This window comes from Scyliorhinus canicula, chromosome 15, assembly GCF_902713615.1.
Source record: "Scyliorhinus canicula chromosome 15, sScyCan1.1, whole genome shotgun sequence".
Taxonomy (NCBI): Eukaryota; Metazoa; Chordata; class Chondrichthyes; order Carcharhiniformes; family Scyliorhinidae; genus Scyliorhinus; species Scyliorhinus canicula.
In genome coordinates, this window is record NC_052160.1 from 24,044,376 (window position 1) to 24,063,667 (window position 19,292).

Below are 19,292 nucleotides of genomic sequence, written 5' to 3' on the forward strand. Positions count from 1 at the left end.
TGGCCAAACAAAAAGCAGCCCACCTTTCTTCCAGAAGATTCGACGGGCTGAACTCCAACGGCGAGTTTGGAAGGCAGTTGAGGGGCGAGGCGGGGAGCCAGTCGATCGCTTCACGCGCGGATGGTGTCGTCCTGGGGGCGGGGCGGCACGCGGCGGTGGCGGTTGCGGAGGGGGCGCGAGGGCGGGCCGGAGCCGTTGGCGTCGCCGGGCGGGGGCGGGGCCAGGCCGGGCGCCGGCGCGTACTCCTTGCTCATGCACAGGATGGTGGAGGTGAGCGACTCGATGTAGTTCTTGGCCAGGGTGAGGGTCTCGATCTTGGACAGCTTCCGGTCCGCCTCCACGTGGGGGATGACCTCCCTCAGCGCCTGGAAGGCATTGTTGAGGTTGTGCATGCGCTGCCGCTCGCGCTCGTTGCTCTCGATCCGCCGCAGGTTGCGTTCGCGCGCGCTGGGCGCGACCGCCCGGCGCCGGCCCGCCGTGCCCGCGCCACCTACCGCGCCGCCGCGCTCGCGCGTCCCGCGGGGACGCGGCGGCCGCCCGCTCCGCCCCTGGCAGCACGTGGCCTCGGCGCCCAGGTGCAGCTCCATCCCCGCTCTGGCTCCGCTGAACTTGCCCTTCATGTCCGAGGAGGAGGGCGATGGCGGCGGCGGGAAAGGCAGCTTGGACTTCATCCTCGCGCTCCCTGCTCCTTTACGCCACTTCTCCGCCGAAGATGCATCGTCCGGTGCGGCCGGCGGCAACTGCCCAGGAACCTGCTCCCCACCTAAACCAAAAAATAAAATACAGAATAAATACCGATTGGTGTCTGTGCTGCCAAACAAGACCTGAGAAAATAGTTAACCATTCAGTTTTAAATCACTATTAACCTGGCTTTCTCCAGACAACATAAAAAACAGAGAAAGACAGAACATGTTGGCTAAACCCAGTACTTTGCTTGACCTGCTGAGTTTTCCCAGCATTTACTGTTTTTATTTCACATTTCCACCATCCCGCAGTGTTTTCACAGAATCCCTACAGTACAGGAGGCCGTTTGGCCCATCGAACCTGCACCTACCCTCTGAAGGTGCACCCCGCCCCATCCCCAGTAACCCCCATTTCCCAGTAACCCCCCTTCCATCACTCAGTTAGCCCCATCCCCCAGTAAACCCCCACCCCATCCCCCAGTTAGCCCCATCCCCCAGTAACCCCCCTCCCATCCCTGTTAGCCCCATCCCCCAGTAAACCCCCACCCCATCCCCCAGTAACCCCCCTCCCATCCCTCAGTTTGCCCATCCCCCAGTAAACCCCACCCCATCCCCCAGTTAGCCCCATTTCCCAGTAACCCCCATTCCCCAGTAACCCCCCCATCCCTCAGTTATCCCCATCCCCAGTAAACCCCACCCCCCAGTTAGCTCCATCCCCCAGTAACCCCCTCCCATCCCTCAGTTAGCCCCATCCCCCAGTAACCCCCCCATCCCCAGTTAGCCCCCCCATCCCCAGTTAGCCCCATCCCCCAGTAACCCCCACCCCATCCCCCAATTAGCCCCATCTCCAGTTAACCCCCAACCCATCAACAGTTAGCCCCATCCCCCAGTAAACCCCCACCTCCATCCCCCAGTAACACTCCATCCCCCAGTAAACCCCCACCCCACCCCCCAGTAACACCCCATCCCCAGTAAACCCCCACCCCCCAGTAACACCCCATCCCCCAGTAACCCCATCCCCAGTAAACCCCCATCCCCCAGGAATCCCCACCCCCAGTAACTCCCCATACCCCAGTACCCCCCACCTAACCTTTTGGACACGAAGGGACACTTTAGCATGCTTTAATTTAGTAAAAGGAGAGATAGCATTTAGATTAAGGACCCCCTCCTTTTAGTAAAAAGGAAGAATTTAGGAAGTTCCCTCCAGTTTATCTGCAGGGTCGCCAACCCCAAATAGACCAGAAATAGCATTTTCAAAATTAAAATATTGTTTCTTAGCTTTATACGTCAGCATTGCAGCAACCCCCCCCCCCCCCCCCCCCCGCCGCCAAGACATTATTCCCTCATTTCAAAATATTTTAATCATTACCCTAGGTGGAAAAACCAAACAAGCACCTTGCATCTTCATTTCAAAACCTTAAACCAGTTTTAAATAACGCTGCACTTGCCCCCTCACCATTCAACGGCAACAGTTAACGCGGAGTTTAAAAGGTTCAAAGCAATTGAGACAGGTGCAGACACAAGTTAACCGCAATGATAATCGATACTATCTGGGTCTACGTGCATCTTTTAAAACAGTGTCGATGGTTTACAAATTATGTTTTTACATACCTGCGGGTAAATATACTCGGGGAATATACGGATGAAAGATGCCGTGAAATAATAAAACGGAATGTGAATGGACTTGGGGTCTGTTACCAAGAGTGTCTCCTCGGCAGGCTCTGTTTTTTTGTACACGTACGCGTTTCACTCTCTTCCAATGGGAGAGTTCAGGGGTGGATTCCCACTACACAAACAGGATCTGAGTTCCTCCTGCAGAAGCAGGCGCCGTGACTCCAGTCCAACCCAGCCACCCTGCAGCTGTATCGTCAGGTTAATGGCTCAGTTATGGCTCCAAGCTCTTGCATGCTCCAAGCTTTCTCCATAACTCACCTGCCACTTCAGGGCTTGCATGATTTGGTTTAAACCCAGCTCTGCCTGCTCAAGTGAACTTGACAGTCCAAGTGCTGAGTCCAAGTCCAAGTCCAAGAACTTGACAGCCCTTTTGAAAGAGAAGTTTTTGTTTTTTGTTTGTTTACAGCAACTGTCTTTGCACCATATCTATTCCATCTCATTCCTATCGATGTGACATTTTATTCCCTCCTTCCTCGTATATTTATCTAACTTCCCCATAAACTCATCCATGTTATTCGCCTCGACTGCTCTGCGGTAAAAGCAAAATAACGGGGTTTTTGGGAAATCGGAAATAAAAACAGAAAATGCTGGAAAACCCAGCAGGTCAGGCAGCATCTGTGGAGAGAGAAACTGTTAATGTTTCGATTCCGTGTGCCTTCTTCAGAGCTCTGATTAAGATGGTGCCAAGCCTTCTGAGTTTCCCCAGCATTTTCTGTTTTTATTACTCTGTGGCAGCGAGTGCGCAATGCATGTAAATAAGTTTTGTCTGAATTCTCCTGATCTGACCCACAAATGGAAATCCTTAAATTTTTTTTGAAAATTTCCATTAGGAACATTTTTGGGGGATTTCTTCATGCTATGTCTGAAGATCTAGGCACGGTGCCAGAGTTCATAGTGGCAGTTACATCAGCTTGGCAAAGTGGTCAGCTGGAGCTGGTAGACAGAACTTCAGCACTGCAACCGGATGTCGCCAGGGCACATAATAACCATTTATGTCCAGTGCACTCAGCCACTTCGGGGAGGTCCCAAGACATTAAGCTGAGACACCAATCTGGTTCAATAGGGAGCACAGAAAGACTTGCCGAGAGGCACCAACATCGCTAAGGTGGCACATCCAGAAGACTGTGGCTTCACGTCCCACAGGAGTGCTCCAGTGCAGTACTGAGGGAGTGGTGCACTGAGGTGTCATCTTTTGGATGAGATGTAAAACAAAGGCCCCAAACTATCATCTCGGGTGAACGCTATTGATCCCTATTTGAAGAGCAGTAGGGAGTTCTCCCCAGCATCCTGGAGCCAATAATTATCCCCCAACTAACATTGTTAACATTCACCTGAGGAAAGAGCAGTGCTCCGAAAGCTAGTGATTCAAAACAAACCTGTTGAACTTTAACCTGGTGTTGTAAGACTTCTTACTGTGCTCACCCCAGTCCAACGCCGGCAGCTCCACATCATAACATAATTAAAACAGGTCACCTGGTCATTTATCTCATTGCTGTTTGAGTCCCTGCTTTGTCCTGGAGCATCAGCCTAGATTTTGAAACTGTTAATGTTTCGATTCCGTGTGCCTTCTTCAGAGATCTGAAGAAGATGCTGCCAAACCTTCTGTGTTTCCCCAGCATTTTCTGTTGGGGTGTGCAATGCATGTAAATAAGTTTTGTCTGAATTCTCCTGATCTGCCCCACAAATGGAAATCTGTTTCTTACAGAACAGTGATTACACTTCAAAAGGACTTTTGTAAAGCACGTTGGGACATCCTGAGGTCATGAAAGGTTTGAGCGCCATTAGAGATGAGCAACAAGTGCTGGCCTTGTCAGTGACATCCACAAACCATGAAAGAATAAATAAAAGCAACACAAGACAAAGTACATGGAAAAGTCAACTGCAGCAAGAATGTTAAATACAAATATTTATTTGGTAGTTAGACAACACAGGACAGAGACAATTGTGGCTTTCAACTCTACTTTTCAATAGAAGAATCCCTGAATATTTCTAATGAAAAGGACCAATGCCAAACCCTGCAATGTATTTGGAGAGGGAGAGGCGACATGTGGCAGGAAAGGGGAGCAGCAGGGGTGAGTATTTAAACTCCATTAATATCTGGCTTCTCACAATCAAATCCAAACAAGCCCCGATCCCTGAAGCAGACTGGAAAGTCTTGCTGTGTCACAAAGCTGGACACGTTTCTACATTTCACTGGTGGTACAAACACCTCCAAGAGGTACATCAACCTCCCCTACTGTTGCTGTTTTTGCTTTCTTTCCTCTGCTCTCCCAACCCCAACATGATATTTGGAGTCTGTGTTCTTATCAAATAATTTGTAGTTGCTCCACATTTTTAAAAAAAAAATAATTTTTATTGAGAAATTTTGATTTTATACAATAACACACCTTAGTAAAATACCGAAAATAACAATAATATTAACAATCATATACATTCGCCCCATCCCCATGAACAACCCAGCATTTTAACAACAACGCAAATTAACACACTATAAAGTTACAGAATAAACACTACAATAATGCACCCCCCCCCCCCCCCCCCCCCCCCCCCCCCGGGTTGCTGCTGCTATTGACCCAGTTACCTATCTCTGAGCCAGGAAGTCCAGAAAAGGCTGCCACCATTTATAGAACCCTTGTGTTGATCCTCTCAGGGCAAATTTGACCTTTTCCAATTTTATAAATCCCGCCATGTCACTGATCCAGGTCTCCACGCTTGGGGGCCTCGCATCCTTCCACTGTAGAATCCTTCGACGGGCTACTAGGGAAGCAAAGGCCAGGACCCCGGCCTCTTTCGCCTCCTGCACTCCCGGCTCCACCCCAACCCCAAAAATCGCGAGTCCCCACCCTGGCTTGACCCTGGATCCAACCACCCTCGACACCGTCCCCGCCACCCCCTTCCAGAATTCTTCCAGTGCTGGGCATGCCCAGAACATATGGGCGTGGTTCGCAGGACTCCCCGAACATCTGGTGCACCTGTCCTCACCCCCGAAGAACCTACACATCCTAGTCCCGGACATGTGGGCCCGGTGCAGCACCTTAAATTGGATGAGACTAAGCCTCGCACATGAGGAGGAAGAGTTGACTCTCTCCAAGGCCTCCGCCCAAGTCCCGTCCTCTATCTGCTCCCCGAGTTCCTCCTCCCATTTAGCCTTCAGCTCCTCCACTGACGACTCCTCCACCTCCTGCATTACCTTATAGATGTCAGACACCTTCCCCTCTCCTACCCACACCCCCGAAAGCACTCTGTCCATCGTCCCCTGCGAGGGCAGCAAAGGGAATCCCTCTACCTGTGGCCTAGCAAACGCCTTTACCTGCAGGTATCTGAACATGTTCCCCTGGGGAAGGCCAAATTTATCTTCCAGTTCCCCCAGGCCCGCAAACCTCCCGCCAATAAACAGGTCCCTCAATTTGCTGATGCCCGCCCTTTGCCATCCTCTGAATCCCCCATCCGTGTTCCCCGGGATGAACCGATGGTTGCCACGCAGTGGAGCCTCCATCGAGCCCCCTGTTTCCCCCCGATGCCGTCTCCACTGTCCCCAGATTCTTAGGGTCGCCGCCACCACCGGGCTCGTGGTAACCCTCTTGGGGGAGAGCGGCAACGGTGCCGTTACCATGGCACCCAGGCTCGTACCTCTACATGACGCCATCTCCATTCTTTTCCACGCCGCCCCTCCCCCCTCCATCACCCATTTACGCACCATTGACACATTGGCTGCCCAATAGTACCCCAGAAGGTTGGGCAGCGCCAGCCCGCCTCTATCCCTTCCTCGCTCCAGGAACACCCTCCTCACTCTCGGAGTCCCATGTGCCCACACAAAGCTCAGAATACTGCCGGTCACTCTCCTAAAGAAGGCCCTGGGGATAAATATGGGCAGGCACTGAAAAAGGAACAAGAACCTCGGAAGCACTGTCATTTTGACGGACTGCACCCTCCCCGCCAACGACAATGGCAGCATGTCCCACCTCCTGAACTCCTCCTCCATCTGATCTACCAGTCTGGTAAAGTTATGCTTGTGGAGAGTCCCCCAGTCCCTGGCCACTTGCACCCCCAGGTACCTAAAGCTCTCCCCTGCCCTCCTAAGCGGGAGCCTACCAATTCCTTCCTCCTGGTCTCCAGGGTGCACCACAAACACCTCGCTCTTGCCTAAGTTTAATTTATAACCTGAGAAGGTCCCAAACTCGGCTAGTAACTCCATCACTCCCGGCATCCCTCCCACCGGGTCCGCCACATACAGTAACAGGTCGTCGGCATACAACAACACCCTATGTTCCTCTCCACCTCGCACCAAGCCTCTCCACCTCTCTGAATCTCTCAATGCCATCGCCAGCGGCTCGATTGCCAGTGCAAACAACAAGGGGGACAAGGGGCAACCCTGCCTGGTCCCTCGGTAAAGCCGGAAGTACTCCGACCTCCTCCTATTCGTGGCCACGCACGCCATCGGGGCCTCATATAGCAGCCTTACCCATCTAATGAACCCTTCACCAAATCCAAACCTCCCCAACACCTCCCATAGGTACCCCCACTCCACTCTATCGAAGGCCTTCTCCGCATCCAGCGCCACCACTATCTCTGCCTCCCCCTCAATCGCCAGCATCATAATGACATTCAGCAATCTCCGCACATTCGTGTTCAGCTGCCTTCCCTTCACAAAACCTGTCTGGTCCTCATGCACAACCCCTGGCACACAGTCCTCTATCCTGGTGGCCAGGATTTTTGCCAGCACCTTAGCATCCACGTTGAGGAGAGATATGGGCCTGTATGAACCACACTGCTGGGGGTCCTTGTCCTTCTTTAAAATTAACGAGATCAGTGCCCGTGACATCGTCGGGGGCAAAGTCCCCCCTTCCCACGCTTCGTTGAGTGTCCGCAACAGCAAGGGGCCCACTAGGTCCACGAACTTTTTATAAAATTCCACCGGGAACCCATCCGGCCCCGGTGCCTTCCCTGACTGCATCTGCCCGATCCCCTTAACTAGCTCCTCCAGTTCAGTCGGCGCACCCAGCCCCTCCACCTTCTCCTCCTGCACCTTCGGGAAAGAAAGCCCGTCGAGGAACCTCTTCATTCCCCTCCTCTCCCCCGTTGGCTCCGACCGGTACAGTTCCCCGTAAAAGTCCTTGAAGACCTCATTCACCTCTACCCCCTTCCGCACCACATTCCCACTCTTGTCTCTCACTCCAGCAATCTCCTTAGCCGCATCCCACTTACGGAGCTGATGAGTCAGCATCCTACTCGCCTTTTCACCATGTTCGTACACTGCCCCTTGTGCCTTCCTCCACTGTGCCTCCGCCTTTCTAGTGGTCAGCAAATCAAATTTAGCCTGCAGGCTGCGCCTCTCCCCCAACAGTCCCTCCTCTGGTGCCTCTGCATACCTCCTGTCCACCCCCAGCATCTTTCCCACCAGTCTATCCCTCTCACTCCTCTCGCTCCTCTCCCTGTGTGCCCGGATGGATATCAGCTCCCCACGAATTACTGCCTTCAGGGCTTCCCAGACCATCCCCACCTGAACCTCCCCCGTATCATTCACCTCAAGGTACCCCTCAATACTTGCCCGGACCCTCCTACACACCTCCTCCTCCGCCAACAACCCCACATCCAACCGCCACAATGGACGTTGGTCTCGCACCTCCCCCATCTCCAACTCTATCCAATGCGGAGCGTGGTCGGAGATTGCAATGGCCGAATACTCGGCCTCCTCCACTCTCGGAATCAGTCCCCTACTCACCACGAAGAAATCTATCCGAGAGTAGACCCTATGTACGTGGGAGAAGAAAGAGTACTCCCGTGCCCTCGGCCTCACAAACCTCCATGGATCCACTCCACCCATCTGATCCATAAACCCTCTCAGTACCTTGGTCGCCGCCGGCCTCCTACCCGTCCTAGAGCTGGACCGATCCAGTGAAGGATCCAACACCGTATTAAAGTCCCCCCCTTTGATCAGACCTCCCGCCTCCAGATCCGGGATCCGTCCCAACATACGCCTCATAAAGCCCGCATCGTCCCAATTTGGGGCATACACACTAGCCAATACCACCTTCTCTCCTTGCAGCCTGCCCCTAACCATCACATACCTACCCCCCTTATCCGCCACCACCTCCGATGCCTCAAACAACACATTTTTCCCCACCAGAATCGCCACTCCCCGGTTCCTCACATCCAACCCCGAGTGGAAAACCTGCCCCACCCATCCCTTCTTCAGGCGGACCTGGTCCGCCACCCTCAGGTGGGTCTCCTGCAGCATTGCCACATCCGCCTTTAGCCCCTTCAGGTGAGCCAGTACCCTTGACCGCTTCACCGGCCCATTCAACCCTCTCACATTCCAGGTGACCAACCGGATCAGAGGGCGTCCCACCCCCCTCCCCCGTCGGCTAGCCATAGCCCGTCGACTGCCCGCCCCAGGCCAGCATCCCCTGCTCGACCCCGTCCCCATAGCGACAACCCCTCACCTCTGTCCCCCCAACCCCCACCAGCTCCTTCTTGCCCCTACCAGCAGCAACCCGGTATTCCCCTTTCCCCCCCCTCCCTTCCCCCCCAGGCTAGGAACCCTCCCAGCCGCGAACCGTCCTCCATTGTACTTCCGTGGGTCAGCTAACTTCTGCTGACCCCGGAAACTCCCGCCAATAGCCCGACCCCTCCCGAAGTGGGATCATCCCCCATCCTATCCCTCCTCCTGGCACCGCTCCAGCGCGGGGAAGAACCAGTTAAGGCCCCACCTCCCCCGTCACCGTCTCCGCCCCCCAGCCCCGCAGTGCGGGAAACCAGAGGAAAGCCCGCGCTTTCGCCCTGCCCCACCACACCCTTCTGACGCAGCTCCCAAATATCAGCCCCCCTCCATACCCCCACTCCGACATAGAATACAACATACCCCCCCGACCCTCCCCGCAAGATACACAGCCCAAACAATGCCCCAAACACAAAAACAAAAACATAGCAGGACAACCCCTCCGTAAATAACCATATCAAAATTGCAAAAGTACTAAAACAAGACGAAAAAAAACCGAAGAAAAAGAGAACACAGCAACAGCCAAATCCAGCACTAAAACCTTACAGCCGACCTCGCAACCCCCAACCCCTAGTTCAAGTCCAGTTTCTCCGTCCGCACGAAGGCCCACGCCTCCTCCGGGGAACCGAAATAATGGTGCCGGTCCGAATAAGTTACCCACAGGCGCGCGGGCTGCCACATTCCGAACTTTATCTTTTTTCTATAAAGCACCTCTTTCGTCCGATTAAATCCGGACCGCCGCTTAGCCACCTCCGCACTCCAGTCCTGGTAGATCCGTACTACCCCATTCTCCCAATTGCTGCTCTTCACCTTCTTGGCCCAGCGCAGCACGCAGTCCCAATCACTGAACCGGTGGAACCTCACCAGCACCGCACGCGGGGGTTCATTCTCCTTAGGCCTCCTGGCCAGTACTCTGTGTGCTCCCTCCAGCTCCAGGGGCAGATGGAGAGACCCGGCCCCCACTAGCGAATTCAGCATTACAGCCACATAGGCTGTCAGGTCTGATCCCTCTAGCCCCTCCGCAAGGCCCAAGATCCGCAGGTTTTTCCGCCTCATGCGGTGATCCAGCTCCTCAAAGCGTTCCTGCCACTTCTTGTGGAGTGCTTCGTGCCCCTCCACCTTACTCACGAGGACCACGGCCTCCTCCTCTCGTTCAATGGCCTGCGTCTGCAACTTCTTGATGGCAGCACCCTGGGTGGACTGAATCTCTGACAGCCTTCTGTTTGTTTCCTGCAGAGAGCTCAGTACTTCATCCTTGAATTCTTTAAAGCAGCGCAGGAGATCAGTTTGTTGTTTCTGGGCCCAGAGTCTCCACTCCTCTGGAGCTCTGTCGGTGGCCATCTTGGATCCCTTCCCCTGTTTTTTCTGAGGAGCTGCTGCTGTTTTTTCCACCTTTCCACTCCGAGTTCGAGTCATGGACTGCAGGGAAAGTCGTTCAGCACACCTTCCCCCACCGGGAGACGTCGAAAAATTTCCATTTTGGGCTCTCAAAAGAGCCGAAAAATCTCTTTAAAACGGGAGCTCCCACTTGTGTGGCTTACTGCTGCATAACTGCCACTGGAAGTCGTTGCTCCACATTTAATCCATACACAGTACTCGCTTTTCTCTGGCACCATCTGTAAATTTTGGTCACAATGTCCCTATATATTGCTCCTTTCTCATCGCACCATTGAATTTTTCACAGAATCACAGTGCAGAAGAGGCCCATCAAGTCTGCACTGACACGTGGCTCCTAATTGTGCTCTCCAGCTGGAAATTTCCTTATGTCTATCCAATCAAACGCTTTCATAACTTTAAAAACTTCTCATTAGTTCGCCCGCCTCTAACTTAAAAAAAAAATATTTAGAGTACCCAATTTTTTTTTTCCAATTACAGAGCAATTTAGCGTGGCCAATCCACCAAACCTGCACATCTTTGGGTTGTGAGGGTAAAACCCACACAGACACGGGCAGAATGTGCAAACTCCACACAGACAGTGACACAGGGCCAGGATTCAAACCTGGGTCCTCAGCACCGTAGTCGCAGTGCTAAACATTGCGCACATGCCGCCCGAAGAAAAAGAATTCCAAAAAGTCCAAAGATGTGCAGGTTAGGTAGATTTGCTGTGCTAAATTGCCCCTTAGTGTCTAGGGATGTGGAGGTTAGGATAAGGGGTTATGGAGATTGGGTGAGGTGCACCTTGGTTAGGATGCTCTTTTGAAGGGTCGGTGCAGACTCGCTGGGCCATATGGCCTTCTTCTGCACTGTAGGGATTCTATGATTTGAATTGACCATTTGGTGAAGGCTGTTTTCTGACTGGATTTTGTGTACCACACAGTAGTCCTCATCTGGGAAGCAGCTGGAACGTGTAAATATATTTAAAATACGTATGGAAAGCAAAGTACTGCATGTTCCCAAGTTTTAGCGTTACCGAGGAATTGCCAAGATCTGTGAAAAAGATAAAGAATTCAATGAACTTTTTTTTCTCAAGCAATGGTAGCAAACTACCACCATGGCACGGCACGGGTGCACGGTAGCCCAGTGGTTAGCACTGTTTTTTCACAGCTCCAGGGCCCCTGATTCGATTCCCAGCTTGGGTTACTGTCTGTGCCAAGTCAGCGCGTCTGTGCGGAGTCTGCACATCCTCCCCGTGTGTGCGTGGGTTTCCTCCGGGTGCTCCGGTTTCCTCCCACAGTCCAAAGATGTGCAGGTTAGGTGGATTGGCCATGATAAATTGCCCTTCGTGTCCAAAAGTGCCCTTAGTGTTGGGTGGGGTTACTGGGTTATGGGGATAGGGTGGAGGTGTTGACCTTGGGTAGGGTGCTCTTTCCAAGAGCCGGTGCAGACTCGATGGGCCGAATGGCCTCCTTCTGCATTGTAAATTCTATGATCTATGAAGTATGCTTACATTGCAGCAAAGTTACCGTGAAAAGCCCCCAGTCTCCACATTCCGGCGCCTGTCCGGGTATACAGAGGGAGAATTCAGAATGTCCAAATTACCTAACAGCACTTGTGACACTAATAAAGATTATTATTATAAACTTTGAAAGTGGGTAGTGTGAGAACTTAAAAGTATCACTGAGGTCATCTGAGATATGGAATTACATTATGGTGCAATTACACATATATCTAAATGATTTTTCATACTAATTGCGAAGGAAGACATCTACTGTAGCAATTATTTGTTCCATACAACATTAAGGGTATTTGCAGTCATTTATCATCCAAAATCCCTACATTTGCCTATAAATAGTCCTTGGGACATAAAAGGAAGGCAGTTATGGTGGCTGATGGAGTTGATCACTTTACCCATTTTTCCCCTCCTTCATTATTTAGTTTGCCTAATATTTGCATATCTATGAATCATCAACATCCAAATCGAGGCTATCCACTCACTGAGTCCCAGAGGTCTCCAGCAAGGATGTGACATTCTCATAATTTAATTACGAGATGTCGGTGCAGAGCAGCTTGCTAAATCAATAACGCTGTCTTTGTGCACATTGCATCTTTTCGCACGAATAATGTCCAGGCACCATTACACCTCCGAGTGCTGGAGTAAGCGTCTATGACAAGTACAAAACCATTTTCTAGTTTCCATTCATGGTCCTTCAGAGATGGGATTTCTGGAATGTTCTGCAGACATGGTATTGCAGGCTAATAATTGGCATGCTGTATATGCCTCTACAATGTATTTTTGTTCGGTGGAAAGCACCGCTCTGTGTAAATTCCAGGCCTGAACCGGAACCATTTGGACCGGTTCACACCTCTACACCCAACCTGCCAATAGAGTTGACAAATGCACGTCTGCAGCTCTTCACAGAGATTTCAAATTAGCAAATTATATCCCTAACTTCTCAAATGTTGCACAGAACTCTTTGTTGGTAATCAGGACTTTTTGTGGGCTTCATCTTCCACATTCCATACAGAGCCACTCATTGAAGAAGAGTGAAACCTAATGAGAGTAGCGCCCATTCTACCAAAGTAAGCAAAGAGCAATGACCAATTGTGCCTGTGCCTTTTTCCTCATCCTTTGCAAAAGTAGAGCTTAGCATCAATGCCCTTGCAGAATTTCAAACACAGCACAAAGACAGCCTGTATGACAAAATGCTGACTGGAACTGACTCCTGTAAATCACTGAAGCACAGTTCTTCTTGTTGGAGAGCGGAGCTGGGATTGTTTTGCTGTCATTCTAATGAAGAGCACAGCACCCTTCCATGTTCATGTAAGAATGCTCCGTCATGAGTGATCTCGCTTGTACATTTGCACCACCTTTCACAGAGGAGCTGGAGTAGATTTACCTTGTTGTCATTGCAAGGCAAATTTCCCCTGGCGGCTATGTGGTGAGCAGTCGCACACTTGGTGGCTCCCGCCAGTATACTGCCCGGCTTTGGACAGGCTTGATGGGGTAAGTGGTGGCCATCCTGGGTGGCCTGGAGCTGGTGCAGAGTGAGGCACCACTGGATTGCCTCACAGGCTGGATATGGCCGATCCTGGATTGGGAGGGGAGGAGGGGGGGGGGGGGGGGGGGGGGGGGGGGGGTTGTCAGAGGCCACTATCCAGTTGATAACTTGTAATGTGAGACAGTTAAATGGCCCAGTTAAATAGTCCCAGGAGTTTGCGCATCTCAGAGGTTTGAACGCAGATATGATTTTTCCACAGGAGACCCATTTGAGAATTAAGACTCAAACAAGGTTGTAGAAGGGCTGGGTGGGGCAGTTATATCACTCGGGTTTGATTGTGGAGTCGAGGGGCTGCTGTGTTGATTAATAAGAGGGTGGCTTTTCCTACAGTTAATATATTAGCAGGTCCAGGTGGGAGGTAGGTAATCATCAGTGGATCGTTGACTGCCATGTCCGTGGTGTTAGGCAATGTGTATGCCCCAAACTGGGATGACAAGAGTAGTAAAGTGCTGGCGTCTATCTCAAATCTTAATTCACATCAGCTAATTATTTGGAGGGGGTTCAATTGTGTTTTGGGTCCTAGGTTGAGTCCCAAGTCTCTGAGGCCTTTTCTCGTGGGTTATGAGTGTCACAGGAGTGTTCATCAATAAAGCAATTTTTGGATGGGTTGGCTTTTTCAGAGGTGGAACAGGAGTGAAGGCAAGAGTTGGAGGAGATTATGAGCTGTATTTGGTTAATGCAGATGGGAAAAGGACCAGATGGGTTCCCGATTAAATTTTACAAAATGTTTGCTGATAGGTTGGTAGGTAACCACTTCTGGAGGATCCGTTTAATGATCGTGTCCCGGGAGATGTTGCCAGCCACGCTGGCGCAGGCATTGATTGCCTTGATCCTGAAGAAGGACAAGGATCCTATGGAATGTGGGTAGTTCAGGCCTATTTCGTTGTTAAAAGCTGAAGTTAAGTTGTTGGCTAAGGTGTTGAACAATATCTACCTGGGGTGATTTTGGAGGAGCAGACTAGATTTGTTAAGTGTTAGCCGTTGACAGCCAATGTTAGGAGATTGTTAAATGTTGTGCTGTCGCCATCCTTTGTGACTGAGCCAGAGGTGATTATTTCGATGGACGCGGAGGTGTTCGATAGGGTTGAGCGGGGTTACCTCCGAGATCCTGGGGTGGTTTGGTTTCAGGCAAAAATTTATTTTATACAGGGTCCCCCATCACGAGTGTACCTACTATAATATCCAGTATTAATAACTTATTGTCACAAGTAGGCTTCAATGAAGTTACTGTGAAAAGCCCCTAGTCACCACATTCCAGCATCTGTTTGGGGAGGCTGGTACTGGAATTGAACCCGTGCTGCTGGCCTTGTTCTGCATTACAAGCCAGCTGCTTAGCCCAATGTGCTAAACCAGCCCTGAGTTCAGGTTATTTCTAATTGACGAGGGGTGTCCGTTGTCTCTCCTTTTGTTTGTTTGGGAGAATAGAGTGTCCTTATATGCAATTTGTTACAATATACTACAGACTCTCGCCCCAATGTGAGGAGATATTGGAGTTGCTCAAGAAGTTTGGCTCCTTTTCAGGGTAAAGGTGAATCTGGGCAAGAGTGAATATTTGCCGGTGAACCACGCAGGGAGGAGAGCTGATCTGGGGAGGCTGCTATTTCATCTGGCCAGGACGAGCTTCTGGTATCTAGGAACCCGAGTGGCCCATGATTGGTTCCTCACTCCATGAACTTAACTTGTCTAGTCTGGTGGGTGGGGTGAATGCCAATTTGAAAAGGTGGGATGCCCTTCCGCTGACCTTAGCGGGAAGGATACATACGGTGAAGATGAATATTCACCCAAGGTTTTTGTTTTTGTTTCAGTGTCTCCCAATCTTTCTTCTCAAGGCTTTCTTTTGCAGGGTTACTAAAGTGGTTTACCAGTTTAGAGGAACTGTCGGAGAAGTTTGGGCTCTCGTGATCTGACTCGTTCAGATATTTGCACGCTTGCAATTTTGCAAAACAGATCTTCCCGATATTCCCTGTGGCGCCGCCAGCCTCACTAATGGAGAGGGTTTTTTCACTCGCAGCGTTGGAGGGTGGGAGCACTTCTGGTATCTAAGGATAGATTATGTCGGAGGATTCATTATCAGTCAAGGGGTTAAGGCCAAGTGGGAGGAGTTGGGCCGGTGTTGGATGATGAGGTGTTCGAGTGAGGTCCTGCGGATGGTAAACTCCATGTCATCTTGTGTGAGGCTTGGCTTAATACAACATAGAGGTTTATAGGGTTCATCTGACCAGGTCCAAGATGAGTCGGTTCTTTTCAAGGGTGGTGGACAGGTGCTTGGCTCTCACCTTCTTTAGCACCATGTCAGCGATTCTGAACATTGAGCTGCAGCCCTGTCCCTTGGGATCACATTTAGACTGGCTCCCCCATGTCAACTCTACGAGTTACATCTTCATAGAATTCCAATAGATTTGTCAAGCATGATTTTCCCTTCATAAATCTATGCTAAGTCTGTCCGAACCTGCCACTGTTTTTGAAATGCCCCGCTATAAAGTCCTTGATAATGGATTTGAGAATTTCCCCCACTACCGACGTTAGGTTTATTGGTCTATAATTTCCTGTTTTCTCTTTACCTCCCTTTTTGAATATTGGAGTGACATTAGCTACCCTCCAATCTGCAGGGACTGCTTGAGTCTATAGAATCCTTGACGATGACCACCATTATTTCTAGAGCCACTTCCTCAAGTACTCTGGACGTAGATTATCAGGCCAACGGGGATTTATCGGCCTTCAATCCCATCAATTTCCCCAGTACCATTTCTCTACTAATATTGATCTCCCTCAGTTCTTCCCTTTCACCAAATCTTGCATACTCCAACATTTCTGGTATCTGATTTGTGCCCTCTTTTGTGAAGACAGAACCAAAAGTATGTATTCAGTTGCTCAGCCATTTCTTTGTCCCCTATTATCCATTCCCTCGTGTCTGTCTGTAGGGGACCTACATTCGTCTTCCCCAATCTCTTTCTCTTCACGTACTTACAGAAACTCCTAGTGTCAGTCTTTATGTTCCCTGCAAGCTTACTTTTGTATTGTATTTTCCCCTTCTTAATCAATCCCTTGGTCCTTTTTTGCTAAATTCTAAACTGCTCCCAATCCTCAGACCTATTATTTTTCTTGGCCAATCTGTATGCATCTTCCTTGGATCGGATACTACCTCTCATTTCCTTTGTAAGCCATGGATTGGCCCTCTTATCCATTTTGCTTTTGTGCCAGACAGGAATGAACAATTGCTGCAGTTCCTCCATGCGTTCTTTGAATGTTTGCCATTGCCTATCCACTGTCATCCATTTAAGCACCTCTCCCCAATCTATCAAGACCAATTCACACCTCATATCTTCATAGTTTCCTTTATTAAGATTCAGCACCCTAGTCTCCGATTCAACTATGTCACTCTCCATCTTTTAAAAAAATAAATTTAAAAATAGTACCCAATTAATTTTTTCCAATTAAGGGGCAATTTAGAGAGGCCAATCCACCTAACCTGCACATCTTTGGGTTGTCGGGCCGAAACCCACGCAAACACAGGGAGAATGTGCAAACTCCAGACGGACAGTGGCCCAGAGCCAGGATCGAACCTGGGACCTCGGTGCAATGAGGCAAGAGGGCTAACCCACTATGCCACCATGCTGCCCTATCACTCTCCATCTTGATTAAAAATCCTCTCATGGTCGCTCATCCCCAAAGGGTCTCGCACAGCTAGATTGGTAATGATTTCCTTCTCATTACACAGTGCTCAGTCTACGATGGCCTGCTCTCTACTTGGTTCCTCCACACATTGGTCAAGAAAACCAATATGTATACACTCCAGGAATTTCTCCTCTACATTACTGTGGCTAATTTGATTTGCCCAATCAATGTACAGATTAAAATCACACATGATCGCAGATATTCCCTCATCACATGCATGTCTAATATTCTGTTTAATGCCATTCCTAACATCACCACTGCAGTCTATATATGACGCCCACAAGTGATTTTTGCCCCATGGCATTTTGCAACTCTAATGTTAGCCTACTTGTGACAATGATAAAGATTGTTATTCTGTTATTGTTTGATTTGTATAAAAATTGGAAACGTTTCAATAAAAATATTTTTAAAAACACATTGTGACCAGCCATATCTTGACAGTTTCTGCTTATAGAAGCCCTCATGCTCTGACAAAGTCTATCTTTGTACAGTTCCCTTATCAAGAATAAATCATGTCAAACCTCCCTTTGCCTTGGAGTCATGTCTGGCCATCAGTTCAATAACTTGATCACCTGCAGTCCAAAAGAAGCCAAACTTTTCTCATCATTGGGCAACAAACTGTCCTGATTACAATTTCTCATGGATGTAGGATAACTTTCTTTCAAGCTGCACATGAAGTCAAAATTCTGAAATATTCCTGGCATTCTTGATTTAATCATGTGAAGAACCATGGCAGCATGGAACAAAGATGAAGATCCCAGCTGGCTACTCTGATAAAAAGCAGCAGTTCTTCTAGCAGCTTGAGGTAACTTCTCAAGAACTGAAAAGTTAAGTTATTTTTGCTATTAACAAGGTTGTTGGAGCAACTAATGATTGTATGGAATCTCTTAGCTGAGGATTTCACCAAAATCATCATTGTGGAAGGCAGTCTGAAGTTCAACTGCAAAGATTGTAAGTTAGGTCTTGCTCATCAGCTGATGAATGTCAGTGTAAGCCTGCTGCCTCAATCTCAGTTGAGCTTCACACGCAATCTTGAAAGTACTAACACTTCTGTTGTAATAGTGGCTGCTTAGAAGACCTTTGACAGAACCTGCCACAATCAGTTAGGACTCTCTGATTATGTCCTGAAATGTGCACAAGTGTCGTCTAACTAAAATTTTAAAACTTTAAAATTATTTCACTGCTTTTCAATTCTACTAAAGACCCACAAAACATTTGGGGTTAAATTAGTATCAATTACATTAATTATTTAAATCCCAATTCCTTGCCACCTCTCTAATGCCATTGCTATCCCATTCTTTTCATCCCACCATTGTTTTCCTTTACGTTCCCCTCATACTGTCGCCTTTCCCTCCCATCGTTCCCTAAACATATGCAAAATGTGGAAATCTGTAATAGATTGATTATCTTTCACAAAACTGTTGTGTGTTGAACTCTCGAGTCTGTTAATTCAACAAATTAAATTTTGTTTCTGGATGGCATAATCTACATATTCCCATCCTCTTCTGTTCCAGTATCCGTTTCCAAAATCTCACCTACAATTCAAGCAACCACGTTGTGTCTAAGGTATCTACGATGTGCATGCCTTAAAATAAGATTTGAACACAAGAGTCCCATCTAGCCCTCAGAAAGTTTTTTTTACAGCTTTGTGACCAGGCGAGCTACAGCTTCTGGATGAGAAGCATCAATGTTACTGCTGCTTGTCCATGACCTATGGAATTCTGATAAACCCAGTCATCCAAAATAAAATCCAATAGCTGGGATAGCAGATAGGCCAGAGGACGTTGGTTTGACTGCGCGTGAGGAGATGTCATACACTCGCTACACAAGGTCCACATGGAAATCAAAATTGGTGTCAGAAATGTAATATGACCATTTGGGGAAAATATGATCCCATCAGTCTGGACTGGTTTTGAATCCAAGTCCCAAATGAAAGGCCCAGGTTGAACCCACTTGCCCAACCCAGTTCCAAAATGTATATTTTCAACAGGTAGCATTCAGCTAAGGAATTGCTGGTAGTTGATTCTTGAGCTAGAGTAGATAGTACACTTATGGAATAAAAATACTGCGACATGCAGCTACCTCTCTTACATATAATGATGGGTTTAAGTTGAACCTACCAAAAACATATGCTGGAGGCATAGGAAAATGTGCTTCAGCAATGTACTGGTGGAATAAGTTTTAGTAACACAGATTACAAATATGAACAACCAGCGTTTATTATATTCAAGACCCTTTTACTATTACTCCAGGATTTGCTTCCACGTTTCAATAGTATCTCAGACACCAAGAAATTAGATCTGGTAAATGGGAAATGTCATA

General features: G+C 49.1%; 1 long non-coding RNA gene across 1 annotated transcript; it reads left to right on the forward strand.

The window, feature by feature from the left end:
* Positions 1-217: 217 nt before the first annotated feature.
* LOC119978791 lies at positions 218-18,922 on the forward strand. The gene is made up of 3 exons (XR_005463573.1): positions 218-270; positions 4,063-4,429; positions 18,485-18,922. It is a non-coding gene; the product is annotated as an uncharacterized LOC119978791 (long non-coding RNA).
* Positions 18,923-19,292: the final 370 nt, after the last annotated feature.